This window comes from Prinia subflava, chromosome 15 (genome assembly GCF_021018805.1).
Source record: "Prinia subflava isolate CZ2003 ecotype Zambia chromosome 15, Cam_Psub_1.2, whole genome shotgun sequence".
Taxonomy (NCBI): Eukaryota; Metazoa; Chordata; class Aves; order Passeriformes; family Cisticolidae; genus Prinia; species Prinia subflava.
The window spans coordinates 16,565,071-16,580,333 of NC_086261.1; the positions used below are offsets into that span (position 1 = coordinate 16,565,071).

Sequence of the window (15,263 nt, forward strand, 5' to 3'; positions counted from 1 at the left end):
GCAGGAAAGACTCAGTGGCAGAGACGTGAAAACAACGGGAAAATCAAAGCCTGAGACTAAAGGAGCAATTAAACCAGCCTCAGAATATATTTGAGTCAAATCAATCCATACAAGAATTGCAGTCACGGTGTGCTGGTGCCCACACTTCTCCCTCCCTCCCTCTTCATTTCCCTCTCTCCCTCCCTCCCTCCCCAGCCCAGGCTGAGATCCAGCCTCACTGTCTGCTTCATCAGAATATGCACAAAGTGCAGTGACAACACGTCTCCTAAGATGCTTTATCAGTTTTGCAAAGTCCCAGCTCATCCTCCTCTTGTGGATCCATTTACATATTGATGTATTTATTCCCCTCTCTCCAGGCAGGCCCCGTGAGATTAAATATTTTATTTACAAAGACATTGGGGTTGCAGCTCCTAACAATTCAGCCAAGCTGGAACTTTGCTGGTGCTCACAGATTGATGTGTGAGCAGAGGAATCGGCCTCGTCAGCGATTTGGGAGCAGCCAGGGGGGACTGGCTCAGCCCCATCCCTGTGAACCACTCAATAGCTGCTGCAGCTGGGGAAAATGAATTGGGGTGGTGGGGGCACCAACGTGCAGAAGGGAGAGATAACGAGGCAACAGAAGGAGATGGATAAAACCAGCAGGAGGAACTTTGCCAGCAGGGCTCACCTTCAAAGGATGGTGCCCCAGAGTGGTTTGTGCCTCCTGGGAACTCCTGGGAGCTGCTCCTGCTCCATCTCCCCCATCCACACCAGGCACACAAGGCTCCAGCACGGGTTCCCGTTGGATCCTGTGCTCCCCACCAGGTGAAACACCTCCATCACAGCACCTCAGGCTCCTAAACACCCGAGCTGCAAAGCCACCTGCCCATTCAGTATAAATCTGGCGCACTATTGCCTCTCCCTGACAGCAGCTTTATCCAGCACCACCGTTCTTCCCAGCAACTCTGACATTTCAGGATTATATTTAGAGACCTGGATGGGAATTTGATTTTTGGAATGGAAGTTTTCCACGGCACCCTGTCATATAAATATTCCGCAGTGCCTGCTGTCGGGGTGTCGGTGCAGAGCGAGCCCGTGCCGCTGCCTCTAATTAAACAGGCCCAAGGAAAGGCACTGAAGAGTGCTGGAACCATCTTAAAAGTCAGCACGTGTCTCCCTATTAATTCTCACCCTGATCTTTTGCATAGCGCTAACGCCAGGCTAATTAATCACTGGTGTGAGCTCGAGCATTAATTGGAACAATGAATCTTTTTTTTTGTCTGTTCCTGGCCACTTCTAGCCTATCGGAATGCAGCTAGTGCCATTACCTTAATAATTATTATAAATATAAAGCCAGCAGCACGCGCTACATTTGGTAGGCATTAAAAAAGACGTGGTATTTGGCGTGGAGCATTAACAATCCGGTGCATGTTCAGGGGAGTGATGGATGCAGCTCCCTGAATGACTTTAACTCAGGACACCTCATGCAGGTGCTGGGGAAAGCAGGGATCCAGAGCCTGGATCAACACGCTTCAGCAGGTCCTGGCCACTCGTGGCTTGTTGGGACTTCCAGGGTGCCAGGGATGGAAACACCTCCACGACCTGCACGAGGCAGGAGAAGCTGCTGACGGAGCTGTTCCGAGGGAGCAGATGATAAATGTGCAGAATGACTCAGGTGCGCCCTGCGTCCTGCCCAGGAAATGCACCTGCATGCAGAGCACCCGCCAGGGATGTGGCAGCGACAGCTCCAGCACCGGGGTCAGGACTGCCACTCCAGGCTTCCACAAAGCCACAAGGAAGAGAACAGAGCTTTTCAGGGAGGAAACAAAAGCTAAAATGTGAACAGCTATAAACCCCCAATTTGTCACCCAGAGGACAGCAAGTATTTCCTTTCCTTGCCAGCCTGGAGGCTGGGGAGAAGCAGAAGTGGCTGAAGGAGAGCTCAAGGTGAGGCCCGTTATTTACTGCTGCTGATGAATAAGCAAACCCCCACATCATGTTTTCCTCCAGGACAGGAAAAGCTCTGGAGTGTTTAGCAGGCTGGGCAGTTGTTCTTTCCCCCCTCCTGGTGTGTTTTACACGCTCTTCCAGCGAGACGCAGCCCCACTATTAATTGTTCACACACATAAAACACATGGAATTCTCCTCCACCCCCACTCAGACCCAGCAGACCGAGTGGGGGAGGGCTAGAAAAGTCACCTACCGAGACAGAGGTGGGGGAAATAATGTAAAAAAAGCCCCAAAAGGATTTGTGTTGGTTTTTTTGAAAAATGTAATACACTTCTCTGTGCCAGTTTAAAAGCACAGGCTTGTTTCAACTTCCGAGGGAAGGCGGGAGCACGGGGCAGGAATTGGCAGGCTCCGATCTGGCTGCTTTTCCTTATTATGAGAAAACCCACTCCGGTCTTGTGCAAGGCTATGAATTCTCCGTCTCATATTGTGTTTGCACAGAAGCGTGAAATACACCGCGAGCGCTGCCGCCGTCCCCGGAGCACAATGCGAGAACAACGAGGGCACTGAGAGCGGGGCCGCCGCTCCTCCCGGGCGCTGCATTCACATCCACGGCACTGCCAGGAGAACCCGAGGCACGCATTCCCTCCCCGGGAACGGGGAGAGCTGCGGGCCCTGTGGGAAGCTCCCGCCTCCCTCTCCGCAATCGTTCCCCCCTCTGCCGCTGAATCACCGAATCATCGGGAGAGCCGTGGGAAGGGAATTAAAGGGTGGTTATCACGCTGCCGCGTTCTGCTCACTTTATTTGTTTTAAATGACCATGAAAGGGAAGGGGGTGAAAAGAAAACACACAAGTGGAAACTTAATTGAGCTGCTGAAATGTCTTCAAAGGAGCATTCTGGGCCGGATTGTGATGCCTCGGCTCGCACTGGTGGCATTTGCTCACATGAGTGGGCAGCTGATGAGGCAGTTTGGGACCTTGCTCTGAGTGATCCGTGTTTGGAGCAGACGATGGGCACAGACACCCAGCTCTGAGGGCTTGGGGACCCTGCATGTCCCAGAAAGGGGCAGGATGGAGTGGGCTGCAGGAACCTGACATTGCTTTGGGCTGCTGAGTCCTTGTTCCATGGCAGGGTTTGCTGCTCCAGGGGGAATGTCCATGTTGGGGTACAGCTTTTCCCTCCTGGAGCCAAAGACCATCTGCTCTGGTTCCCCTTCTGGGCAGGGGAAAAAGGAACCCGCTCCACTCATCACAGCACCAAAGTGCAGGCACAAGGTGACAGAACCACCTGAAGTCACAAAGCGGCCTTGGTTAGATGCTGTCTCAGGGTGGAGGTTTGGGAAGGGCTTCCAGTGGGGCTGCAGAGCCCAGGGAGGAGTTATGGGGCAGGAGAGCACATCAAAGAGCTGGGCAGCAGCTGGTCTGGGACAGGAGCACGATCAGAGGGACAGGAACAGGGCCACAGGAACAGAAGGGAACTCGCCATGGAAGTGGCCAGCAGAAAAAGACCCAAATGTGGGGAGAAGACTCTGACAGAGAAGAGGGAGAACTGCCCTGACCAGCTGCAGTGTGGGAGAGGGGTCAAGGAAAAGCCAGGATGTGGAAAGGCAGGTCCCAAAATGCAGCACAGAGCCACCCACACCTGAGGGAGAAGGCAGGGTGGGACCGTGTGGGAAAAGGGGGCTCAGGAGATCCAGTGTGGGAGCCCAGGGATCTGACAGGGAACCTGCTGGACCTGCTGGAGCAGCCACACTCCAGCTAATCTCCAGTGGAACAGAACTTGCCTCTGGCTTGTTACACCCCGTTTTGTGGTGAGTCCAATACGCACCCAAGTAAATAAGAATGGGTTCCTCTCAATTCAATCTTCTACGGGATCTTAAAATTGTCTGACATGCAGGAAACTATCAAAGATCCCTTGGGAAGGATCCCTGCATTCTCATTCCGAGTCCTGTGCAAATCCAAATGAAAGCAAATGGGAGGAGGGGGAGCTGAGCTGCTCTGCTCTGCTGTGTGCACCCTTACACCGGCCCAGCACTGCTCAAAGGAATGGATCAGCTCCTTTCTGATCCATTTGTCCAATCTCCTTCCTTTGCATGGGCTGACTCCAGCCCAGCAGCAGTTTTTGGGATGCCCTGTCTCCTGCTCAGCTCCTCCTGCCCCTGTCTCCACGTCCCAGCTCTTTTGCCTTCCAACCCCAGATCTCCAGGGAGCCCGGTGCTCTGAAATGCAGTGAGGTGGGGTACACATCCCATCTGTGCTGGGAAGATAATGAGAGGGCAGCCAGGGATGGAAATGGGGATGGAGACCTTCCTGCACACCTCATGCTCCACCGGCTCTCACGAGGTCAGCACTTTCTGGGAATTACTGCGTTGCCAGATGTTGATTGGGCAGCTGACAGGAGATGAATAAAGCCTATAAAGTTCTTATTTCTGGCTATAAAAACAATAATGAAAAGCAGACAGGGATGGTGGATAGGTTGCCCAAGGCCTTCCTAGGCCACACTGAGCCAACTGCAGCAGGAGCTACCTTCAGCTGCCCTCCCTTCTTGTTCCCTCCTGCCTGAGTGCCATGACCAACAGCCCTGGGACAGAGCACTTGGAGGATACTGTGCACAGTCAGAATTCCTCAATTCCTGTCCAAGCTCCCAGCCAGGACCCTCCTTCAGAGCTGTCTGTGCTGAGCTGACCCCACAGTGAGATCAGGGCTGTGCACAGCAGGGCAGCTCCTTTAAAGTCACCTCCTTTAAATGAAAACTGCTCTGCCTCCATCACAACATGGAGAGCTCCTGTTCCTGTGCCAAAGGCTGCCCAGGCCTTGCCCAGAGGCACAGCCCTGCCTGTGCTAAAGACCAAGGTCTGAATATCAACCACTTCCTTTGTGCTCTGCTGTACCAGCCTGGGGATATTTGGGCAGTTCTGAGGAGTTCTGAGATTCTGAGATGTATTTCTGCAGGGAGATTTGCTTCACAGCTGCCAGCAGAAGAGCTGCCTCTGTCCCTCCAACAGTGACACCTCTGCTCTTGGGAAGTGCTGCAAAAGGGGCAGATCAGAAAATGATCAGAAAATCACAGAATCCCAGACTGGTTTGGGTTGGATGGGTCCTTGAAGGTCCTTTCATCCCATCCCTGCTGTGCACAGGGACACTTCCACTGTCCCAGGCTGCTCCAAGCCCCATCCAGCCTGGCCTTGGGCACTCCCAGGGATCCAGGGGCAGCCACAGCTGCTCTGGTCACCTGTGCCAGGGCCTCTCCACCCTCGTAAGGAAGACTTTCTCCCTAATATCCCATCTAACCCTGCCCTCTGGAAGTGGGAAGCCAGATCCTACCATGCCCACACCTCCCAAACCAGGTGACAGCTGCAGATTTGAAGGTGAAGGGGATATTTATAAATAATTCCCTGGGTTTATAACCTCATAACCAGGGATCTAAATGAGAGGTCTTGAACAACCACAGACCCGAGGGTTGGTAGCAAAGGTATCCTTTGTGGCAAAGGTATCATCCTGCCACGCTGCCATCCTGGGAATGCTGGCACTGACCCGTGCACACCTGGCTCTGGACAAACCTGCAGATCCAGCTCAGCCCATGGCAGCCCCGTTCCCTGCTGGGATCCAGGCTGGCAGCTGGAAAGAAACACTCAAAATGTGCATTAACACTGTTTTAGGGGGTGGGCACTGCCGCAGGGACCATGTCCAGCCTGGCTGACACACAGTGGCACAAAGCAGAGCTGCATGACTCAGGTGAGCTGCAACTCAGGCCTAGCTCTCATAATGCCAGGAACAGGAGTTCTTCCCAAACAGCAGTGCCTTCAGCCCAGAACTGCTGCAGTCCAGATGGAAAAGCCTCCTGCTGGACCTTAGAAGGCCAAGGAGTCAATTCCTGATCCAAAGGCCAGCGAGCTGCCCCAACACCACAGGGCACGGTCTGGTTGCACTTGTGCAAACACCTGCACCAGCAGTGACACACACACCTATGCATTTAACATTTCTGTTTTCCCAGGCCTCAGCTGCCAGCATAGTGGATTGGGAATGCACATTTAAGGTGGGAAGCATTCCTGGAAACTGGCTGTTCTTCAAAGCATCTGGAACATTTACTGGATGTTCCAATAGCCACAACTCAATAAACACACAGCAAAAATATCTGGGATAAAAGAAGAGAGAAACTCCCATTGCCATTTTATTTAATATTTTTATCAATGATCTGAATGACTCTATATAAATCCTTGTCATGGGAAAGTTTGCAGATGCCAGTGAGATTGGTGGGAAGGGAACAAGCAGCAGGATTGGGCTATCAATACACTGGGATCTGACAGGAGTGAGAGCTGGCCACATGCCAGTGAAACATGATTTAAACCAAAAACAAGGTAAGCAATCTGAAACCAGAAACACAGGTTACACTCACAGGATGCTGCCTTGGAAAGGAATAGTTTGGAAAAGGACTCGGAGGGCACTGCAGATTTGCCATAGCCCTAAAGCTGCCATAAAAGGGGGCTGTGACCCCTGGGTGCTCAGAAGGGACAATGGATGATCCCAGCAGGAAGGATTCCTTCTGGCACACAGCTCCAGAGGCCACGATCAGGCTCTGCTCCTTCCTTGATGGAGAAAGGGGAAATACAGGAGCAACTCTGCAAAGCCAAGCAGTGACTGAGGCTGGGAAATGGAAGCTGCCCAGCGTTCTCCTGAAGGAGCCCAAGGTGTCAGCTTGTCCAGGATGTGACTGAGACAGGCCCTGGCCACGGCTCCAGGCACTGATATGGGATGGCACTTGGTGGGGAGGGCTTTTGGGAACAATGATACCTCCTCTGAGACAATTGCAAATTTAACCTTGAAGTCAAACCTAACAGAGACTGCCAAGGAGGATGTCCAGCACTGGAAGAGCTTCCAAGGGCATCAGGTGAAATGATGAGGTCAGGTGTTTTCCAGAAGGGGCTCTTAAACACCCTCTGGGAGAAATTATACAGGGCTTGGTCACACTACACGTGGCTGTGGGAATGCCTGGATTACTGTACTGGAGTCTAGCCCTTGCACAAACTGTTTGGAGCAGGCTTCTCTTTGTATTTGAAGGAATGGAGGGAGCCTGTGGAATGGCTCAGGCAGCCTGAAAGACTTTTCCTGGCTGCCTCAAACTCTACACAAGGGGATACTTCTGCTTAAGCTTTACATACTGTAAGTTATAGGGCTGTCTCTTCCCAAATTAAGCAAACAGAGATTCCCTCCTGCCGAGCTGAAAATCTCAGTATCAGTTTCTCCAGTCCTCAACAAATCCTCACCAGTCTGGCTCTGGAGAAAACGCATAAAGAACCCCCGTCTGCTCTGAGTTCCAGCTGGGGAGCTGCACGGATATCAGCGAGGTTTCAGGGTGTAACAGAGCAGAAACCAGCTCAGCATGCTCATCTTCTCAAGCTAAGTCTGTCCTTCTGTTTCCATAGATTAGCTCTCCCCTGCACTCCCCCTGCACGGGATGCCAGCCTGGCCACGGCAGCAGCGAGCCGCGAGCAGCAGGAGGTCCTGCCTCGTCCAGCACCAGCTCCACATCCCCAGCACGGGCAGCTTTTGTTCTCCAGGCTCCTGTCTCATCTCTCCAGCCCCTCTTACAGTCCTCCTTCAGGGCCCCCTCCAAAAGTTACTCCACAAAACAGGATCCTGCTTTTTATTTCAAATCCAGACCTGGCATCGGAGCAAAAATAGCAAGCGATCCATCACGGCACTGACGCACAAAGGTCTTTTTCCACCTCTCCCTTGGTTTGTGACAGCTGAACTGTCACAAGGGAAAATTCAGCTGCTGTTTGGACACACAGGGGACACGTGGACTCGGACAGTGGATACAAGAGTGTATTTCCTCGATAAAGAAGTGAATGCATTGAGTAAACGGATCCTACCTGTACAGCTCCCAGCCAAGGCAGGCTGTGAGCTCGTGTCACTGGGGCAGCTCCACTTCTCACTGCTCCCATTCAGTGTTGTAGTGCATTCTTTTCCTCTTTTAGCATGCTCCCACCTTCCCTTGAGGAATGGTTCTGACCTCATGCCAATTATTCCGGTAAGATACTTCTGCCCACTCCCACCCCTCGTCCATCACCCCAAATCCAGCCCCTTGTTCTGGAAAGTTCCCTTGTGTTTGCTTCCCCATTGGCATAGGTTTTCTGTCCCCTCCCCTGTGGGATCCCTGTGGGTCACTTGTGATGTCATGTATTGTCCTATTCCACCCCTTGGATGCCCTGGTTGGTTTGCAATGTATCCCCAACCCTGTGACACCCCCCTTTAAAAACTGCTGCAATGCTTTGTTCTGTGCTTGAGAGTGTTGGACCCTTTGGAAAAAACCTGTTCTGGAACCTCCACTCCCTCAGCCTCGCACGCCTTCCTCGGAGACCCCTCCGAGGCCCCTGCTTGTTGTGGACTCTGTTGTGCCCTCTCTGGAGGAGCTAGCCAGGGTCATAGAGGTACAGCAGAGAGCCACGTCAATTCAGTGCTGCATCCCACACAGCACAGCATCCCTTGGCTCCTAAATCCCACCTCATCAGTGGCAACTTTTCCACCATGGACCGGATCCCTGCTGGAGTACCGGGTGCAAGTGTTCTCAGCAGCTCCAAGTCTGTCCACACAGTGCCATCCCCTCCCTTGGGAGCTACAGTGATTTTATCATGAACCCAGCAACTTCCTGACTGCCAGCTATTGCTTCCCTGGAACAACAGCATTTCAGAGTGAATGTGCTATCAAAACAATAAACCAGGCTGTGCATGTCCAGATTAACTTTCATCTGCTGTTTCCAGGAAGGGGCAGCTGCTCTGACAGCTCCTGCACATTCCTTTGCTTTATCTGGAGCAGGGCAGCCCCTTTGGGGGGAACCTCCTGACCTTGCCAATGACTACAGTCAGGTCCAGGCTGCAGAACTGGAGTCCTTTCAGCCATGGAAGGAGCCCCAGACACCCACAGAACCCTCACTGCTCTTGAGTGCTCCAAGCCACGGGGCCAGACCAAACCTATCCCAAGCAATTCCTCCCCACACACAGAGTGGACCAGCACTGGCATTTCACTCCCCAGATCTGTTCACATTGCACCTTCTGCTTCCTAGTGCAGGCTGCACCTCCAGGAAGCCTCTCTGCCCCTGCTTGTCTCCCTGCATGAAATAAATCCCCCTGTAGCCTCTCCAATGTTCCTAGGCTAGCCCAAACCTTAGGGGGCTTTGGAGGAATATTTCATGGACAGGACAAAGGATTCCAAAAGAGGCTCTGACCCCCAGCTGCAGTTCAAGACGTTTATTCCAGGTGGTGTCCAGAGGGGAAAGAGGGCGTGCACAGAGGGAGAGGGTCTTTTCAAGCTTCTGCCAGGGAGGGGCAGCTTGGGGCGCAGCCAATAGGGTCAGAAAGGGGAGGAAGGGTTAAACTACATGGTTACAAGCTCTAGGGGTCCCTGAGGGGGAGAAACCATTCCCCAGGGGAATACAACACCTGCAGGGCAATTTCCCATACAGCTTACACAGCCCAATTAGCTACATCTCCCCGCATTCCACTCTGTTCTGGTTTAGCTAAGCAAGATTCCCACTAGAGGAGAGGGAAGGTGGTATGATTGGAGCTCAGTTTGCCCATAGTTGTCAAGAGCAGCTGTGGCTGCCCCATCCCTGGAAGTATTCCAGGCCAGGCTGGAGCAACCTGCTCTAGTGGAAAGTGTTCTTGCCCATGGCAGTGGTTGGGAGTGGATGGGCTTTAGGGTCCCTCCAAACCTCACCAGTCTGTGATTCCATTATTATCCACTCACTCTTGTGAGTGCAGCCTGCAGACCTCCACACCCTGGAGCTTGGCTTGGACCATCAAACCCTCACACTTCTCCAACAGTGTCAGGCTCAATAAAAGAAAATCCAGAGCCGAGGTTCAGGAAGGCAACCGTGCGTTCTCATGGTGGAGGCCCTGAAGGAAGTGGAGGTGAATTCCCCTACAGAAATTACCAGGATCACTATGGACTAATAATCATCTTTGCATCTGATAAGCCATTGGAGCTTTAATTTTGGTGAGCTGTTGTGTGCACAACAAACGCTGAGCGCAGCGCCCGGCGTGCACGGGCTCCGACAGCCCAGGCAGGCTGTGCTCTGCCACCAGTTATTCCCCAATTAACGCTGGTGTGATGAGTAATGGTGCACAGAGAGGGAATCTTAATTTGCCTGCCTTTAGAACAGGTTACTGGGGTTTCTAACGGGTGGCAAACAATTGCAAACCCTAACTAACCAAGATAACAGAGCCCTGGCCGGTGTCAGGTCTAATTTCACTGAACACCACGATCATTACATTCTCCTGTGGTGGTTGATTTTGAACTGGCACCAGGAATGAGTTATTCCCACTCCACGGGGATTTCAGATTTCATCTTTGCTTCTATCTTTGATTTATTGAACAGAGTTATTTTCTGGGTTAGATGTTAATATTTTTGCCCTTCTGCTAATGATAAGGTTTGCAGTTCAGTGTCTCACTGGTGAAGGAATCAGGAGTGTGGCATCTGGATATGCTGGAAATGTGATTGGCCACCTTTAGACACTTCCACTGCCTCAGAAACAATGGTGTTCTCCCACTTTGCAGAAATCTCAGTTCAAAAGCTTCTCCCAGAAATGAATTCTGCCTCAGGAACTGATTTAAATCAGAGACCAAAATAGAGGAAAAACCACTCTCCTGTTGTTTTCACTCTTCCCCTGCTCAGAATCTCATGCGACAAATCAGCTGCTACTTATGGAACATCTTCCCAAACTGGGTTTTTTTTCCTGGAGAGGCTGGAAGAGGAGGGCCTGTCCCACTGCCACTGGAGCAGCACAGTCAGCACCTCGCTCTGGAAGATGCTCCCAGTTACCTCCTATCAACCACTACTGGGCAAACATTTATGGTGAGAGTGTCTTAACGACCCAAAAAACTGAAAAATTCAGGAAAACTGTCTCCGTGTCCTGCAGGTGATTTCTCTCCCTCCATTCTCCCAGTACAAACCTGCCCATCTCCACCCTAAAAACCCCAGTTTGTACCTCCAGCTCTGCATCCTGGTCCAGTCACGATCATGTTTTCAGTCTCCCTGCATAATTTAGCAAGATTTTACTGCCAGAAAGTAATTTCACTGCAAAGAAAGACCAGTAAGTCTTGCCTGATCCCTTCAGCTCTGTCTAACTGCAAATTTAATGACCCTACACGCTGCCGTGTCCCGTAAATCTTTAATAAAAATATTAAAGAGCCCCAGCAGAGGATCAGCTGCTCAACCCCCTCCTCACTGACACCCCGAGCTCTAAGCCTTCTTCCCAGTATTTTACCCTTTTCAATAATAGATTATTTTAACCTTCATTTAGGGAGTTTGGACCATAATCCATCAGGCAAAATTTTCTTAAAGCCTCATGGACAACCAGATAGATTTATACCATCTAGCCTGATAGTTATTTCATTAGCATAAGTGATCAAATTAGTCTGACATGATTTACCTGCAATATATCCATGCTGACTCATTCCTGTTACAGTACATTTATTCGTCCTAAAAAAAAAAAAAAAAGAGATTGAGCTGTAAACTAACAGTGAATGAACATTTTAGAAGAACAACGTTCCTCTGGAATCTCTGCCCCTGGTATTATTTCTGTTGGGATGGAGCTCAGGCATTGCGGGGTTGTTTTGGGAATGGGCCGGACTAAAATCCAGCCAGAGGGTGCAGGAACAAGAGGAGGCACAAAAGAACTTTCACTGCAGAGAGGACAGCCACAGTCAAGGATTCCTGACTCCTTGCAGAGACACAGCACGAGGAGCTAAGCCTGGCACAAGGCACTCAAAGTGGGATTTGTCTGATCTGACTTTTCACAGACCCTGATGAAGCACCTTGGGCAGGAGAGGAGCAGGTCCACTTTGGAGCTTCCACCCACAGACCCACCACTGCCTTCTACTTCTAATAAAACTCCTAAAGGCCACCTCCCCCCGAAACCAAAAAAGCTATTGCATGGCCCAAGTATCTGTTTCTTACACTTCCTTTGCCCACCGTGGTGGACAAGTCCTTCCCTGAAGGGTTTGCCCAGAGCTGACTGCAGCTGCCAGGCCCCAGGAGCAGCCCCAGCCCGCAGGGGTTGCTGCTGGCACAGCACACAGCGCTCACTGGGGCCTGGGGTGCAATTCCAGCTCTGCTCCTGTGCTCTTGTGCCACCTTTAGGCACCTTCCTCGCTGAGCTGCCTTCCCCTCCCACCTCGAGCCTGGTTTAACCTGGTTAAACCTGAACTCTCTGGAGGACAGAGCAACTCGGGTACCTCCCAGAGCCCCTGGGCAAAGATGTCTAAATCTGCTTCCAACTCTTTCGGTCAAAGCAGAGACTTCTCTTTCATTTTGCTGTTGGCTGAAGATTCAGTTGAGATTCCTCACCAAGGATTTAAAGATGGGAGAGGAGGGAGAGACACTTCTCATACAGGCAGGTAGTGCCAGGACAAGGGGCGGTGGTTTTAAACTGCCAGAGGGCAGGGTTAGATGGGATATTGGGATGGAATTGTTCCCTGGGAGGGTGGGCAGGCCCTGGCACAGGTGCCCAGAGCAGCTGTGGCTGCCCCTGGCAGTGTCCAAGGCCAGGCTGGATGGGTTTGGAGCACCCTGGGACAGTGGGAGGTGTCCCTGTCCGTGGCAGGGGTGGAATGGGATGAGCTCTAAGGTCCCTCCCAGCCTAACCCATTCTGGGATTCCATGACTTGGGAACTTAACTACACAACACTGGTAAATTAAATTTAGTCTAGGGAAGCATTTTGGTATCAAAGGATACTCATGAAAGCTCACTCCATATGCAGCTGTTGGGTAATCTGTGTTATCACCTGAATCATTAAATTACATTTTAATTTCAACCCTCTTCTCCAAGAAAATGAAGCCGCATTCAATATTGTGTTGAGGGCAAAGTCAGTCAAGTAACTTTTAAATAGTCACAGCTGAGAGGTAAAACAAACGTCCAGTCATTAAAGTATTGGAAAACTGGGCCTTTTTCCGTATTTAATCCTCTGTCAAGCCTCCCCACTGGTTGGCACAGTAAAATAATACAGCCAGAGATGATTTTTTTCCTTCTACATAAACACTCATTTAGTTTCTCACAGAAAAGAAAACCCTTTTCAAGCTCTTAGGAGTTTAAAGAGAAATAAAGTTAAGTGTGACAGTCACTGAGGGGTTTCCAAGCTGCTGTGTTGGATCAAGGGATGAGTTGTGTCCTTGAGGAAGAACAGGCACCAGTGAGGATTCATCCCTGACCAACCAGCAAAATGCAGTGTAACTGAGGCTGGTCCTTAAGCACCATTGACTTCAAAAGGTTTTAAACACATATTTAAAATTATGGGAGGCTTTGATAACCTGGGACCATGGTCAAATCCAAGGACCTCTCTAGGAAAGGAGGACACACATGGCACTCCATGTAACCCCTTAATTAGCACATAATCTGTGCCCTACCAGGAAATCTGAGTCTCTTCTCGATGAGCACCATCAGCACCATGGCAGTGCTGCAGGAACCTTCTCCTTAATTACACGGGATCTCTGGAGCAATCACACACTGTGTAATTAGCCCCACAATGAAGTATTTCAGTAACTTGCATTTAACAAGTAGTACTGCCATCCTGATTGCCAGCCACCATCAAAAAGGTGTTCTTCTTACACAGGAAAACAGATTTTTCCTGCTTCTAAAATGGTGCAGATTGGAGAATTTTTCCAGGCTTTTCTAATATCAAGTCCTGTGTCCTTACAGATCTCAGGGTCAGCCCTGACAAGGGAGCTTATCAGGCAGAATGATCTCTGGAGCAGGTTCCCAGCTGGATTAAGCACTGCTGTGAATGGAGGAAATCAACCCAAAAAATAACAGGGAAAATGACAGCCTTTCTGCCGTTTGACAGAGATCTTGCTTTTCCCTTTTTTCCCTTGTACACATTCATAATTTTGTAGACAGGTAATTACATGTCTGATGTAAAGACCACCCCTCCCAGTTCAGGCTTCAAAGCTGGCAGAATTCAGTTGCAATTTCATCCCAGCAAATCACAGATCCAGCAGAAATGCAGCTGGGATGGAGGTGGAAGATCTCACTTCCAATTGAGGTGTTCAAGTGGGAGATGTGGGATCAGCCCCGGAGTGGCTGCTCTGCCTTTACCTCCACCCTCCACGCACAGTGAAGGAATGCAGAGCTGAGCTCAGCTCCCCCACAGGACAGGGATCCAGGCCACCCCAGCTCCCACCTGAGCAGGACTGCACCCCACCTGCTCTCCCAGAAAGGTGAATTAAATGGGCCCTAAGCCCGAGCCCATTTCCTACAGCCAGCTGAGCATCCCAGCCCTGCCATTCCCGTCTCTCCCAGCCCGGCTGTGGCAGGGGCAGAGCCAGCCTGGGCTCCCTGCCCAGACGTGTCCTTCCCTCCCCACAGAGCCCCACAGCCACATTCCCTGGGATGGAAACACTTCCAGCAGGCAGTGGCTGGCAGCCATGGGGCCAGCGAGCACACGTTATTGGGGAGGGCAGGAGTGAGGAACACCTCGGGGTTCAGGGCATGGCAGCCCGATCTTCCTCTGAGGCACAGAGCGGGCTCTGCTCAGGAGAGGAGCCGGTTTAGAATTCAGAATCACAGAACGATCTGAGCTGGAAGGGACCCACAAGGATCATCAAGTCTCACTCTTAGTGAATGGTCCATACAGGAGTCAAACCCACACCCCTGGCATTATCAGCACCATGCTCTGACCAAATGAGCTAATCCCAGTGAAGAATTACAGGGAATTCTCATAAGGACCTGGCCCAGAGACTCTGCTCCGTTGTCATGAGCTGGTCTGGGGGCGTCAGAGCGAGAGCTGCACTGCCAAGATCAGGTGTAAATGAAAACATCAAACAGCCAGAGAAAAAAACAGGAGTGAGTGAATAAACATTTGCTTTAACAGCAGCTTCCACTCACCTGGGTCTTGTCAAAACACCTTTATCTCATCACCAGCATTGCTCAGCATCAGCACCGTGCCATCCTAGCAGGGCAAACAAACCTTCGCACAAGATGTGAGGATAAAGGGGGAGAATAAAAACAGCCTCACTGGTTTGCTAGTGACAGGATGGCCAGTGGAGAAAACTGATATTCCCTGAACAAAACCAAAGACTGGATAGGAAATGAGCCCTGAAATTACCATCAGACATTTCCCTGTCTAACAAACACTTGTTCTGGAGGTCTTCAGTCATTATTATTTCAGGGTTGTGCTTGGGCACTTCTTTCTGACACATGCACATAGAACAAACCAGAGGTGTATCCAAACTGCTCCTCAGAAGCTCCAGCCCTGGGGACTGTCCCTCTCCAGCCCAGGAGATCAGCTCACACCGTTACTATTCTTACCACTGTCCCAGCACCTATGCTGAATATCCC

The 15,263-nt window shown here is 51.1% G+C and overlaps 1 long non-coding RNA gene across 1 annotated transcript; it reads left to right on the top strand.

The window, feature by feature from the left end:
- The first annotated feature begins 299 nt into the window (after nt 1–299).
- Nucleotides 300–2,711, top strand: LOC134558522 (uncharacterized). Its single transcript, XR_010082366.1, has 2 exons — nt 300–1,926; nt 2,431–2,711. It is a non-coding gene; the product is annotated as an uncharacterized LOC134558522 (long non-coding RNA).
- The last annotated feature ends 12,552 nt before the right edge of the window (nt 2,712–15,263 follow it).